Raw genomic sequence first — 16021 nt, forward strand, 5'->3', positions numbered from 1 at the left:
CGCGCACGCTACAGAGGACAGATACTGCAGAGGGCAGACACTACAGAGCGCAGACACTACAGATCACACACGCTACAGAGGACAGACACTGCAGAGCGCACACTGCAGAGCGCACACGCTACAGAGGACAGACACTGCAGAGCGCAGACACTACAGAGCGCAGACACTACAGAGCACACATGCTACAGAGGACACACTACAGAGCGCACACGCTACAGAGGACAGACACTGCAGAGCAAAGACACTACAGAGCACACACGCTGCAGAGGACAGACACTGCAGAGCAAAGACACTACAGAGCACACACGCTGCAGAGCGCAGACACTACAGAGCGCACACTGCAGAGCGCACACGCTACAGAGGACAGACACTGCAGAGCGCAGACACTACAGAGCGCACACTGCAGAGCACACACGCTACAGAGGACAGACACTGCAGAGCGCACACTGCAGAGTGCACACGCTACAGAGGACAGACACTGCAGAGCGCAGACACTACGAGCACAGACACTACAAAGCGCAGACACTACAGAGGGCAGACACTGCAGAGCGCAGACACTATAGAGTTTTTGGAGAAGCTCAGGAGGTGTCAGACATTTACCAGCTATCATCACATCAGAGACAAGAGCAGAAGCCGCGTCTGTCCGTGTCCGATCCTCGTCTGGTCTCAGGTCCCGGAGATGAGAGCGGGAGGAATGGCTTCTTACATCACAGAGATGAGAGAGCGGGAGGAATGGCTTCTTACATCACAGAGATGAGAGAGCGGGAGGAATGGCTTCTTACATCACAGAGATGAGAGAGCGGGAGGAATGGCTTCTTACATTACAGAGATGAGAGCGGGAGGAATGGCTTCTTACATCACAGAGATGAGAGAGCGGGAGGAATGGCTTCTTACATTACAGAGATGAGAGCGGGAGGAATGGCTTCTTACATTACAGAGATGAGAGCGGGAGGAATGGCTTCTTACATCACAGAGATGAGAGAGCGGGAGGAATGGCTTCTTACATTACAGAGATGAGAGAGCGGGAGGAATGGCTTCTTACATTACAGAGATGAGAGAGCGGGAGGAATGGCTTCTTACATTACAGAGATGAGAGCGGGAGGAATGGCTTCTTACATCACAGAGATGAGAGAGCGGGAGGAATGGCTTCTTACATTACAGAGATGAGAGAGCGGGAGGAATGGCTTCTTACATCACAGAGATGAGAGAGCGGGAGGAATGGCTTCTTACATCACAGAGATGAGAGCGGGAGGAATGGCTTCTTACATTACAGAGATGAGAGCGGGAGGAATGGCTTCTTACATCACAGAGATGAGAGAGCGGGAGGAATGGCTTCTTACATTACAGAGATGAGAGAGCGGGAGGAATGGCTTCTTACATCACAGAGATGAGAGAGCGGGAGGAATGGCTTCTTACATTACAGAGATGAGAGCGGGAGGAATGGCTTCTTACATCACAGAGATGAGAGAGCGGGAGGAATGGCTTCTTACATTACAGAGATGAGAGCGGGAGGAATGGCTTCTTACATTACAGAGATGAGAGCGGGAGGAATGGCTTCTTACATCACAGAGATGAGAGAGCGGGAGGAATGGCTTCTTACATTACAGAGATGAGAGAGCGGGAGGAATGGCTTCTTACATTACAGAGATGAGAGAGCGGGAGGAATGGCTTCTTACATTACAGAGATGAGAGTGGGAGGAATGGCTTCTTACATTACAGAGATGAGAGAGCGGGAGGAATGGCTTCTTACATCACAGAGATGAGAGAGCGGGAGGAATGGCTTCTTACATCACAGAGATGAGAGAGCGGGAGGAATGGCTTCTTACATTACAGAGATGAGAGAGCGGGAGGAATGGCTTCTTACATCACAGAGATGAGAGAGCGGGAGGAATGGCTTCTTACATTACAGAGATGAGAGAGTGGGAGGAATGGCTTCTTACATTACAGAGATGAGAGAGCGGGAGGAATGGCTTCTTACATCACAGAGATGAGAGAGTGGGAGGAATGGCTTCTTACATCACAGAGATGAGAGCGGGAGGAATGGCTTCTTACATTACAGAGATGAGAGAGCGGGAGGAATGGCTTCTTACATCACAGAGATGAGAGAGCGGGAGGAATGGCTTCTTACATTACAGAGATGAGAGAGCGGGAGGAATGGCCTCTTACATTACAGAGATGAGAGAGCGGGAGGAATGGCTTCTTACATTACAGAGATGAGAGAGCGGGAGGAATGGCCTCTTACATTACAGAGATGAGAGAGCGGGAGGAATGGCTTCTTACATCACAGAGATGAGAGATCGGGAGGAATGGCTTCTTACATCACAGAGATGAGAGAGCGGGAGGAATGGCTTCTTACATTACAGAGATGAGAGTGGGAGGAATGGCTTCTTACATTACAGAGATGAGAGAGCGGGAGGAATGGCTTCTTACATCACAGAGATGAGAGAGTGGGAGGAATGGCTTCTTACATTACAGAGATGAGAGAGCGGGAGGAATGGCTTCTTACATCACAGAGATGAGAGAGCGGGAGGAATGGCTTCTTACATCACAGAGATGAGAGAGCGGGAGGAATGGCTTCTTACATTACAGAGATGAGAGAGCGGGAGGAATGGCTTCTTACATTACAGAGATGAGAGAGCGGGAGGAATGGCTTCTTACATTACAGAGATGAGAGAGCGGGAGGAATGGCTTCTTACATTACAGAGATGAGAGAGCGGGAGGAATGGCTTCTTACATCACAGAGATGAGAGAGCGGGAGGAATGGCTTCTTACATCACAGAGATGAGAGAGCGGGAGGAATGGCTTCTTACATCACAGAGATGAGAGAGCGGGAGGAATGGCTTCTTACATTACAGAGATGAGAGCGGGAGGAATGGCTTCATACATTACAGAGATGAGAGAGCGGGAGGAATGGCTTCTTACATCACAGAGATGAGAGAGCGGGAGGAATGGCTCCTTGCATCACAGAGATGAGAGAGCGGGAGGAATGGCTTCTTACATTACAGAGATGAGAGAGCGGGAGGAATGGCTTCTTACATCACAGAGATGAGAGCGGGAGGAATGGCTTCTTACATTACAGAGATGAGAGCGGGAGGAATGGCTTCTTACATCACAGAGATGAGAGCGGGAGGAATGGCTTCTTACATTACAGAGATGAGAGCGGGAGGAATGGCTTCTTACATCACAGAGATGAGAGAGCGGGAGGAATGGCTTCTTACATCACAGAGATGAGAGAGCGGGAGGAATGGCTTCTTACATCACAGAGATGAGAGAGCGGGAGGAATGGCTTCTTACATCACAGAGATGAGAGAGCGGGAGGAATGGCTTCTTACATCACAGAGATGAGAGCGGGAGGAATGGCTTCTTATATTACAGAGATGAGAGAGTGGGAGGAATGGCTTCTTACATCACAGAGATGAGAGCGGGAGGAATGGCTTCTTACATTACAGAGATGAGAGAGCGGGAGGAATGGCCTCTTACATCACAGAGATGAGAGAGCGGGAGGAATGGCCTCTTACATTACAGAGATGAGAGAGCGGGAGGAATGGCTTCTTACATCACAGAGATGAGAGAGCGGGAGGAATGGCTTCTTACATTACAGAGATGAGAGAGCGGGAGGAATGGCCTCTTACATCACAGAGATGAGAGAGCGGGAGGAATGGCCTCTTACATCACAGAGATGAGAGAGCGGGAGGAATGGCTTCTTACATTACAGAGATGAGAGAGCGGGAGGAATGGCTCCTTGCATCACAGAGATGAGAGAGCGGGAGGAATGGCTTCTTACATTACAGAGATGAGAGAGCGGGAGGAATGGCTCCTTGCATCACAGAGATGAGAGAGCGGGAGGAATGGCCTCTTACATTACAGAGATGAGAGAGCGGGAGGAATGGCTTCTTACATTACAGAGATGAGAGAGCGGGAGGAATGGCTTCTTACATCACAGAGATGAGAGAACGGGAGGAATGGCTCCTTGCATCACAGAGATGAGAGAGCGGGAGGAATGGCTTCTTACATTACAGAGATGAGAGAGCGGGAGGAATGGCTTCTTACATCACAGAGATGAGAGCGGGAGGAATGGCTTCTTACATCACAGAGATGAGAGAGCGGGAGGAATGGCTTCTTACATCACAGAGATGAGAGAGCGGGAGGAATGGCTTCTTACATCACAGAGATGAGAGCAGGAGGAATGGCTTCTTATATTACAGAGATGAGAGAGCGGGAGGAATGGCTTCTTACATCACAGAGATGAGAGAGCGGGAGGAATGGCTTCTTACATCACAGAGATGAGAGAGCGGGAGGAATGGCTTCTTACATCACAGAGATGAGAGAGTGGGAGGAATGGCTTCTTACATCACAGAGATGAGAGAGCGGGAGGAATGGCTTCTTACATTACAGAGATGAGAGAGCGGGAGGAATGGCTTCTTACATCACAGAGATGAGAGCGGGAGGAATGGCTTCTTACATTACAGAGATGAGAGAGCGGGAGGAATGGCTTCTTACATTACAGAGATGAGAGAGCGGGAGGAATGGCTTCTTACATCACAGAGATGAGAGCGGGAGGAATGGCTTCTTACATTACAGAGATGAGTGGGAGGAATGGCTTCTTACATCACAGAGATGAGAGCGGGAGGAATGGCTTCTTACATTACAGAGATGAGAGAGCGGGAGGAATGGCTTCTTACATCACAGAGATGAGAGAGCGGGAGGAATGGCTTCTTACATTACAGAGATGAGAGAGCGGGAGGAATGGCTTCTTACATCACAGAGATGAGAGCGGGAGGAATGGCTTCTTACATTACAGAGATGAGAGAGCGGGAGGAATGGCTTCTTACATTACAGAGATGAGAGAGTGGGAGGAATGGCTTCTTACATCACAGAGATGAGAGCGGGAGGAATGGCTTCTTACATTACAGAGATGAGAGAGCGGGAGGAATGGCTTCTTACATCACAGAGATGAGAGAGCGGGAGGAATGGCTTCTTACATTACAGAGATGAGAGAGCGGGAGGAATGGCTTCTTACATCACAGAGATGAGAGCGGGAGGAATGGCTTCTTACATTACAGAGATGAGAGAGCGGGAGGAATGGCTTCTTACATTACAGAGATGAGAGAGTGGGAGGAATGGCTTCTTACATCACAGAGATGAGAGCGGGAGGAATGGCCTCTTACATCACAGAGATGAGAGCGGGAGGAATGGCTTCTTACATTACAGAGATGAGAGAGCGGGAGGAATGGCTTCTTACATTACAGAGATGAGAGAGTGGGAGGAATGGCTTCTTACATCACAGAGATGAGGGCGGGAGGAATGGCTTCTTACATTACAGAGATGAGAGAGCGGGAGGAATGGCTTCTTACATCACAGAGATGAGAGAGCGGGAGGAATGGCTTCTTACATTACAGAGATGAGAGAGCGGGAGGAATGGCTTCTTACATCACAGAGATGAGAGCGGGAGGAATGGCTTCTTACATTACAGAGATGAGAGAGCGGGAGGAATGGCTTCTTACATCACAGAGATGAGAGAGCGGGAGGAATGGCTTCTTACATCACAGAGATGAGAGAGCGGGAGGAATGGCTTCTTACATTACAGAGATGAGAGAGTGGGAGGAATGGCTTCTTACATCACAGAGATGAGAGAGTGGGAGGAATGGCTTCTTACATCACAGAGATGAGAGAGCGGGAGGAATGGCTTCTTACATCACAGAGATGAGAGAGTGGGAGGAATGGCCTCTTACATCACAGAGATGAGAGCGGGAGGAATGGCTTCTTACATCACAGAGATGAGAGAGCGGGAGGAATGGCTTCTTACATCACAGAGATGAGAGAGCGGGAGGAATGGCTTCTTACATCACAGAGATGAGAGCGGGAGGAATGGCTTCTTATATTACAGAGATGAGAGAGCGGGAGGAATGGCTTCTTACATCACAGAGATGAGAGAGCGGGAGGAATGGCTTCTTACATCACAGAGATGAGAGCGGGAGGAATGGCTTCTTACATTACAGAGATGAGAGAGCGGGAGGAATGGCTTCTTACATTACAGAGATGAGAGAGCGGGAGGAATGGCTTCTTACATTACAGAGATGAGAGCGGGAGGAATGGCTTCATACATTACAGAGATGAGAGAGCGGGAGGAATGGCTTCTTACATCACAGAGATGAGAGAGCGGGAGGAATGGCTTCTTACATCACAGAGATGAGAGAGCGGGAGGAATGGCTTCTTACATTACAGAGATGAGAGCGGGAGGAATGGCTTCATACATTACAGAGATGAGAGAGCGGGAGGAATGGCTTCTTACATCACAGAGATGAGAGAGCGGGAGGAATGGCTCCTTGCATCACAGAGATGAGAGAGCGGGAGGAATGGCTTCTTACATTACAGAGATGAGAGAGCGGGAGGAATGGCTTCTTACATCACAGAGATGAGAGCGGGAGGAATGGCTTCTTACATTACAGAGATGAGAGCGGGAGGAATGGCTTCTTACATCACAGAGATGAGAGCGGGAGGAATGGCTTCTTACATCACAGAGATGAGAGAGCGGGAGGAATGGCTTCTTACATCACAGAGATGAGAGAGCGGGAGGAATGGCTTCTTACATTACAGAGATGAGAGAGCGGGAGGAATGGCTTCTTACATCACAGAGATGAGAGAGCGGGAGGAATGGCTTCTTACATCACAGAGATGAGAGAGCGGGAGGAATGGCTTCTTACATCACAGAGATGAGAGCGGGAGGAATGGCTTCTTATATTACAGAGATGAGAGAGTGGGAGGAATGGCTTCTTACATCACAGAGATGAGAGCGGGAGGAATGGCTTCTTACATTACAGAGATGAGAGAGCGGGAGGAATGGCCTCTTACATCACAGAGATGAGAGAGCGGGAGGAATGGCCTCTTACATTACAGAGATGAGAGAGCGGGAGGAATGGCTTCTTACATCACAGAGATGAGAGAGCGGGAGGAATGGCCTCTTACATCACAGAGATGAGAGAGCGGGAGGAATGGCTTCTTACATCACAGAGATGAGAGAGCGGGAGGAATGGCTTCTTACATCACAGAGATGAGAGAGCGGGAGGAATGGCTCCTTGCATCACAGAGATGAGAGAGCGGGAGGAATGGCTTCTTACATTACAGAGATGAGAGAGCGGGAGGAATGGCTTCTTACATCACAGAGATGAGAGCGGGAGGAATGGCTTCTTACATCACAGAGATGAGAGAGCGGGAGGAATGGCTTCTTACATCACAGAGATGAGAGAGCGGGAGGAATGGCTTCTTACATCACAGAGATGAGAGAGCGGGAGGAATGGCTTCTTACATCACAGAGATGAGAGCGGGAGGAATGGCTTCTTATATTACAGAGATGAGAGAGCGGGAGGAATGGCTTCTTACATCACAGAGATGAGAGAGCGGGAGGAATGGCTTCTTACATCACAGAGATGAGAGAGCGGGAGGAATGGCTTCTTACATCACAGAGATGAGAGAGTGGGAGGAATGGCTTCTTACATCACAGAGATGAGAGCGGGAGGAATGGCTTCTTACATTACAGAGATGAGAGAGCGGGAGGAATGGCTTCTTACATTACAGAGATGAGAGAGTGGGAGGAATGGCCTCTTACATCACAGAGATGAGAGAGCGGGAGGAATGGCTTCTTACATCACAGAGATGAGAGAGCGGGAGGAATGGCTTCTTACATCACAGAGATGAGAGAGCGGGAGGAGTGGCTTCTTACATTACAGAGATGAGAGAGTGGGAGGAATGGCCTCTTACATCACAGAGATGAGAGAGCGGGAGGAATGGCTTCTTACATCACAGAGATGAGAGAGCGGGAGGAATGGCTTCTTACATCACAGAGATGAGAGAGCGGGAGGAATGGCTTCTTACATCACAGAGATGAGAGCGGGAGGAATGGCTTCTTATATTACAGAGATGAGAGAGCGGGAGGAATGGCTTCTTACATCACAGAGATGAGAGAGCGGGAGGAATGGCTTCTTACATCACAGAGATGAGAGCGGGAGGAATGGCTTCTTACATTACAGAGATGAGAGAGCGGGAGGAATGGCTTCTTACATTACAGAGATGAGAGAGCGGGAGGAATGGCTTCTTACATTACAGAGATGAGAGCGGGAGGAATGGCTTCATACATTACAGAGATGAGAGAGCGGGAGGAATGGCTTCTTACATCACAGAGATGAGAGAGCGGGAGGAATGGCTTCTTACATCACAGAGATGAGAGAGCGGGAGGAATGGCTTCTTACATTACAGAGATGAGAGCGGGAGGAATGGCTTCATACATTACAGAGATGAGAGAGCGGGAGGAATGGCTTCTTACATCACAGAGATGAGAGAGCGGGAGGAATGGCTCCTTGCATCACAGAGATGAGAGAGCGGGAGGAATGGCTTCTTACATTACAGAGATGAGAGAGCGGGAGGAATGGCTTCTTACATCACAGAGATGAGAGCGGGAGGAATGGCTTCTTACATTACAGAGATGAGAGCGGGAGGAATGGCTTCTTACATCACAGAGATGAGAGCGGGAGGAATGGCTTCTTACATCACAGAGATGAGAGAGCGGGAGGAATGGCTTCTTACATCACAGAGATGAGAGAGCGGGAGGAATGGCTTCTTACATTACAGAGATGAGAGAGCGGGAGGAATGGCTTCTTACATCACAGAGATGAGAGAGCGGGAGGAATGGCTTCTTACATCACAGAGATGAGAGAGCGGGAGGAATGGCTTCTTACATCACAGAGATGAGAGCGGGAGGAATGGCTTCTTATATTACAGAGATGAGAGAGTGGGAGGAATGGCTTCTTACATCACAGAGATGAGAGCGGGAGGAATGGCTTCTTACATTACAGAGATGAGAGAGCGGGAGGAATGGCCTCTTACATCACAGAGATGAGAGAGCGGGAGGAATGGCCTCTTACATTACAGAGATGAGAGAGCGGGAGGAATGGCTTCTTACATCACAGAGATGAGAGAGCGGGAGGAATGGCCTCTAACATCACAGAGATGAGAGAGCGGGAGGAATGGCTTCTTACATCACAGAGATGAGAGAGAGCGGGAGGAATGGCTTCTTACATCACAGAGATGAGAGAGCGGGAGGAATGGCTCCTTGCATCACAGAGATGAGAGAGCGGGAGGAATGGCTTCTTACATTACAGAGATGAGAGAGCGGGAGGAATGGCTCCTTGCATCACAGAGATGAGAGAGCGGGAGGAATGGCCTCTTACATTACAGAGATGAGAGAGCGGGAGGAATGGCTTCTTACATTACAGAGATGAGAGAGCGGGAGGAATGGCTTCTTACATCACAGAGATGAGAGAGCGGGAGGAATGGCTCCTTGCATCACAGAGATGAGAGAGCGGGAGGAATGGCTTCTTACATTACAGAGATGAGAGAGCGGGAGGAATGGCTTCTTACATCACAGAGATGAGAGCGGGAGGAATGGCTTCTTACATCACAGAGATGAGAGAGCGGGAGGAATGGCTTCTTACATCACAGAGATGAGAGAGTGGGAGGAATGGCTTCTTACATCACAGAGATGAGAGAGCGGGAGGAATGGCTTCTTACATTACAGAGATGAGAGAGCGGGAGGAATGGCCTCTTACATCACAGAGATGAGAGAGCGGGAGGAATGGCTTCTTACATCACAGAGATGAGAGAGCGGGAGGAATGGCTTCTTACATCACAGAGATGAGAGCGGGAGGAATGGCTTCTTATATTACAGAGATGAGAGAGCGGGAGGAATGGCTTCTTATATTACAGAGATGAGAGAGCGGGAGGAATGGCTTCTTACATCACAGAGATGAGAGAGCGGGAGGAATGGCTTCTTACATTACAGAGATGAGAGAGTGGGAGGAATGGCTTCTTACATCACAGAGATGAGAGCGGGAGGAATGGCTTCTTACATTACAGAGATGAGAGCGGGAGGAATGGCTTCTTATATTACAGAGATGAGAGAGCTGGAGGAATGGCCTCTTACATCACAGAGATGAGAGAGCGGGAGGAATGGCTTCTTACATCACAGAGATGAGAGAGCGGGAGGAATGGCTTCTTACATCACAGAGATGAGAGAGCGGGAGGAATGGCTTCTTACATTACAGAGATGAGAGAGCGGGAGGAATGGCTTCTTATATTACAGAGATGAGAGAGCGGGAGGAATGGCTTCTTACATCACAGAGATGAGAGAGCGGGAGGAATGGCTTCTTACATTACAGAGATGAGAGAGCGGGAGGAATGGCTTCTTACATTACAGAGATGAGAGAGCGGGAAGAATGGCTTCTTACATCACAGAGATGAGAGAGCGGGAAGAATGGCCTCTTACATCACAGAGATGAGAGAGCGGGAGGAATGGCTTCTTACATCACAGAGATGAGAGAGCGAGAGGAATGGCTTCTTACATCACAGAGATGAGAGCGGGAGGAATGGCTTCTTACATCAGAGATGAGAGAGTGGGAGGAATGGCTTCTTACATTACAGAGATGAGAGTGGGAGGAATGGCTTCTTACATTACAGAGATGAGAGAGCGGGAGGAATGGCTTCTTACATTACAGAGATGAGAGTGGGAGGAATGGCTTCTTACATTACAGAGATGAGAGAGCGGGAGGAATGGCTTCTTACATCACAGAGATGAGAGAGCGGGAGGAATGGCTTCTTACATTACAGAGATGAGAGAGTGGGAGGAATGGCCTCTTACATCACAGAAATGAGAGAGCGGGAGGAATGGCTTCTTACATCACAGAGATGAGAGCGGGAGGAATGGCTTCTTACATTACAGAGATGAGAGAGCGGGAGGAATGGCTTCTTACATTACAGAGATGAGAGAGCGGGAGGAATGGCTTCTTACATCACAGAGATGAGAGCGGGAGGAATGGCTTCTTACATCACAGAGATGAGAGCGGCAGGAATGGCCTCTTACATCACAGAGATGAGAGAGTGGGAGGAATGGCTTCTTACATTACAGAGATGAGAGAGCGGGAGGAATGGCTTCTTACATTACAGAGATGAGAGAGCGGGAGGAATGGCTTCTTACATTACAGAGATAAGAGTGGGAGGAATGGCTTCTTACATTACAGAGATGAGAGCGGGAGGAATGGCTTCTTACATTACAGAGATGAGAGCGGGAGGAATGGCTTCATACATTACAGAGATGAGAGAGCGGGAGGAATGGCTTCTTACATCACAGAGATGAGAGAGCGGGAGGAATGGCTCCTTGCATCACAGAGATGAGAGAGCGGGAGGAATGGCTTCTTACATCACAGAGATGAGAGAGCGGGAGGAATGGCTTCTTACATCACAGAGATGAGAGAGCGGGAGGAATGGCTTCTTACATCACAGAGATGAGAGCGGGAGGAATGGCTTCTTATATTACAGAGATGAGAGAGCGGGAGGAATGGCTTCTTACATCACAGAGATGAGAGAGCGGGAGGAATGGCTTCTTACATCACAGAGATGAGAGCGGGAGGAATGGCTTCTTACATTACAGAGATGAGAGAGCGGGAGGAATGGCTTCTTACATTACAGAGATGAGAGAGCGGGAGGAATGGCTTCTTACATTACAGAGATGAGAGCGGGAGGAATGGCTTCATACATTACAGAGATGAGAGAGCGGGAGGAATGGCTTCTTACATCACAGAGATGAGAGAGCGGGAGGAATGGCTTCTTACATCACAGAGATGAGAGAGCGGGAGGAATGGCTTCTTACATTACAGAGATGAGAGCGGGAGGAATGGCTTCATACATTACAGAGATGAGAGAGCGGGAGGAATGGCTTCTTACATCACAGAGATGAGAGAGCGGGAGGAATGGCTCCTTGCATCACAGAGATGAGAGAGCGGGAGGAATGGCTTCTTACATTACAGAGATGAGAGAGCGGGAGGAATGGCTTCTTACATCACAGAGATGAGAGCGGGAGGAATGGCTTCTTACATTACAGAGATGAGAGCGGGAGGAATGGCTTCTTACATCACAGAGATGAGAGCGGGAGGAATGGCTTCTTACATCACAGAGATGAGAGAGCGGGAGGAATGGCTTCTTACATCACAGAGATGAGAGAGCGGGAGGAATGGCTTCTTACATTACAGAGATGAGAGAGCGGGAGGAATGGCTTCTTACATCACAGAGATGAGAGAGCGGGAGGAATGGCTTCTTACATCACAGAGATGAGAGAGCGGGAGGAATGGCTTCTTACATCACAGAGATGAGAGCGGGAGGAATGGCTTCTTATATTACAGAGATGAGAGAGTGGGAGGAATGGCTTCTTACATCACAGAGATGAGAGCGGGAGGAATGGCTCCTTACATTACAGAGATGAGAGAGCGGGAGGAATGGCTTCTTACATTACAGAGATGAGAGAGCGGGAGGAATGGCCTCTTACATCACAGAGATGAGAGAGCGGGAGGAATGGCCTCTTACATTACAGAGATGAGAGAGCGGGAGGAATGGCTTCTTACATCACAGAGATGAGAGAGCGGGAGGAATGGCCTCTTACATCACAGAGATGAGAGAGCGGGAGGAATGGCTTCTTACATCACAGAGATGAGAGAGCGGGAGGAATGGCTTCTTACATCACAGAGATGAGAGAGCGGGAGGAATGGCTCCTTGCATCACAGAGATGAGAGAGCGGGAGGAATGGCTTCTTACATTACAGAGATGAGAGAGCGGGAGGAATGGCTTCTTACATCACAGAGATGAGAGCGGGAGGAATGGCTTCTTACATCACAGAGATGAGAGAGCGGGAGGAATGGCTTCTTACATCACAGAGATGAGAGAGCGGGAGGAATGGCTTCTTACATCACAGAGATGAGAGAGCGGGAGGAATGGCTTCTTACATCACAGAGATGAGAGCGGGAGGAATGGCTTCTTATATTACAGAGATGAGAGAGCGGGAGGAATGGCTTCTTACATCACAGAGATGAGAGAGCGGGAGGAATGGCTTCTTACATCACAGAGATGAGAGAGCGGGAGGAATGGCTTCTTACATCACAGAGATGAGAGAGTGGGAGGAATGGCTTCTTACATCACAGAGATGAGAGCGGGAGGAATGGCTTCTTACATTACAGAGATGAGAGAGCGGGAGGAATGGCTTCTTACATTACAGAGATGAGAGAGTGGGAGGAATGGCCTCTTACATCACAGAGATGAGAGAGCGGGAGGAATGGCTTCTTACATCACAGAGATGAGAGAGCGGGAGGAATGGCTTCTTACATCACAGAGATGAGAGAGCGGGAGGAGTGGCTTCTTACATTACAGAGATGAGAGAGTGGGAGGAATGGCCTCTTACATCACAGAGATGAGAGAGCGGGAGGAATGGCTTCTTACATCACAGAGATGAGAGAGCGGGAGGAATGGCTTCTTACATCACAGAGATGAGAGAGCGGGAGGAATGGCTTCTTACATCACAGAGATGAGAGCGGGAGGAATGGCTTCTTATATTACAGAGATGAGAGAGCGGGAGGAATGGCTTCTTACATCACAGAGATGAGAGAGCGGGAGGAATGGCTTCTTACATCACAGAGATGAGAGCGGGAGGAATGGCTTCTTACATTACAGAGATGAGAGAGCGGGAGGAATGGCTTCTTACATTACAGAGATGAGAGAGCGGGAGGAATGGCTTCTTACATTACAGAGATGAGAGCGGGAGGAATGGCTTCATACATTACAGAGATGAGAGAGCGGGAGGAATGGCTTCTTACATCACAGAGATGAGAGAGCGGGAGGAATGGCTTCTTACATCACAGAGATGAGAGAGCGGGAGGAATGGCTTCTTACATTACAGAGATGAGAGCGGGAGGAATGGCTTCATACATTACAGAGATGAGAGAGCGGGAGGAATGGCTTCTTACATCACAGAGATGAGAGAGCGGGAGGAATGGCTCCTTGCATCACAGAGATGAGAGAGCGGGAGGAATGGCTTCTTACATTACAGAGATGAGAGAGCGGGAGGAATGGCTTCTTACATCACAGAGATGAGAGCGGGAGGAATGGCTTCTTACATTACAGAGATGAGAGCGGGAGGAATGGCTTCTTACATCACAGAGATGAGAGCGGGAGGAATGGCTTCTTACATCACAGAGATGAGAGAGCGGGAGGAATGGCTTCTTACATCACAGAGATGAGAGAGCGGGAGGAATGGCTTCTTACATTACAGAGATGAGAGAGCGGGAGGAATGGCTTCTTACATCACAGAGATGAGAGAGCGGGAGGAATGGCTTCTTACATCACAGAGATGAGAGAGCGGGAGGAATGGCTTCTTACATCACAGAGATGAGAGCGGGAGGAATGGCTTCTTACATTACAGAGATGAGAGAGCGGGAGGAATGGCTTCTTATATTACAGAGATGAGAGAGTGGGAGGAATGGCTTCTTACATCACAGAGATGAGAGCGGGAGGAATGGCTTCTTACATTACAGAGATGAGAGAGCGGGAGGAATGGCCTCTTACATCACAGAGATGAGAGAGCGGGAGGAATGGCCTCTTACATTACAGAGATGAGAGAGCGGGAGGAATGGCTTCTTACATCACAGAGATGAGAGAGCGGGAGGAATGGCCTCTAACATCACAGAGATGAGAGAGCGGGAGGAATGGCTTCTTACATCACAGAGATGAGAGAGAGCGGGAGGAATGGCTTCTTACATCACAGAGATGAGAGAGCGGGAGGAATGGCTCCTTGCATCACAGAGATGAGAGAGCGGGAGGAATGGCTTCTTACATTACAGAGATGAGAGAGCGGGAGGAATGGCTCCTTGCATCACAGAGATGAGAGAGCGGGAGGAATGGCCTCTTACATTACAGAGATGAGAGAGCGGGAGGAATGGCTTCTTACATTACAGAGATGAGAGAGCGGGAGGAATGGCTTCTTACATCACAGAGATGAGAGAGCGGGAGGAATGGCTCCTTGCATCACAGAGATGAGAGAGCGGGAGGAATGGCTTCTTACATTACAGAGATGAGAGAGCGGGAGGAATGGCTTCTTACATCACAGAGATGAGAGCGGGAGGAATGGCTTCTTACATCACAGAGATGAGAGAGCGGGAGGAATGGCTTCTTACATCACAGAGATGAGAGAGTGGGAGGAATGGCTTCTTACATCACAGAGATGAGAGAGCGGGAGGAATGGCTTCTTACATCACAGAGATGAGAGAGCGGGAGGAATGGCCTCTTACATCACAGAGATGAGAGAGCGGGAGGAATGGCTTCTTACATCACAGAGATGAGAGAGCGGGAGGAATGGCTTCTTACATCACAGAGATGAGAGCGGGAGGAATGGCTTCTTATATTACAGAGATGAGAGAGCGGGAGGAATGGCTTCTTATATTACAGAGATGAGAGAGCGGGAGGAATGGCTTCTTACATCACAGAGATGAGAGAGCGGGAGGAATGGCTTCTTACATTACAGAGATGAGAGAGTGGGAGGAATGGCTTCTTACATCACAGAGATGAGAGCGGGAGGAATGGCTTCTTACATTACAGAGATGAGAGCGGGAGGAATGGCTTCTTATATTACAGAGATGAGAGAGCTGGAGGAATGGCCTCTTACATCACAGAGATGAGAGAGCGGGAGGAATGACTTCTTACATCACAGAGATGAGAGAGCGGGAGGAATGGCTTCTTACATCACAGAGATGAGAGAGCGGGAGGAATGGCTTCTTACATTACAGAGATGAGAGAGCGGGAGGAATGGCTTCTTATATTACAGAGATGAGAGAGCGGGAGGAATGGCTTCTTACATCACAGAGATGAGAGAGCGGGAGGAATGGCTTCTTACATTACAGAGATGAGAGAGCGGGAGGAATGGCTTCTTACATTACAGAGATGAGAGAGCGGGAAGAATGGCTTCTTACATCACAGAGATGAGAGAGCGGGAAGAATGGCCTCTTACATCACAGAGATGAGAGAGCGGGAGGAATGGCTTCTTACATCACAGAGATGAGAGAGCGGGAGGAATGGCTTCTTACATCACAGAGATGAGAGCGGGAGGAATGGCTTCTTACATCAGAGATGAGAGAGTGGGAGGAATGGCTTCTTA

The 16021-nt window shown here is 49.2% G+C and overlaps 2 protein-coding genes across 2 annotated transcripts in view; one reads left to right on the plus strand and one right to left on the minus strand.

Moving 5' to 3' along the window:
* The window catches only part of LOC138657427 (zinc finger protein 84-like), a 729030-nt gene that overhangs the window by 168381 nt on the left and 544628 nt on the right, over positions 1–16021 (minus strand). The window lies entirely within an intron of this gene.
* Positions 1–16021, plus strand: part of LOC138657414 (zinc finger protein 84-like) — a 104504-nt gene that overhangs the window by 39421 nt on the left and 49062 nt on the right. The window lies entirely within an intron of this gene.

The sequence above is a fragment of the Ranitomeya imitator genome, chromosome 1 (genome assembly GCF_032444005.1).
Source record: "Ranitomeya imitator isolate aRanImi1 chromosome 1, aRanImi1.pri, whole genome shotgun sequence".
NCBI classification, from domain to species: domain Eukaryota; kingdom Metazoa; phylum Chordata; class Amphibia; order Anura; family Dendrobatidae; genus Ranitomeya; species Ranitomeya imitator.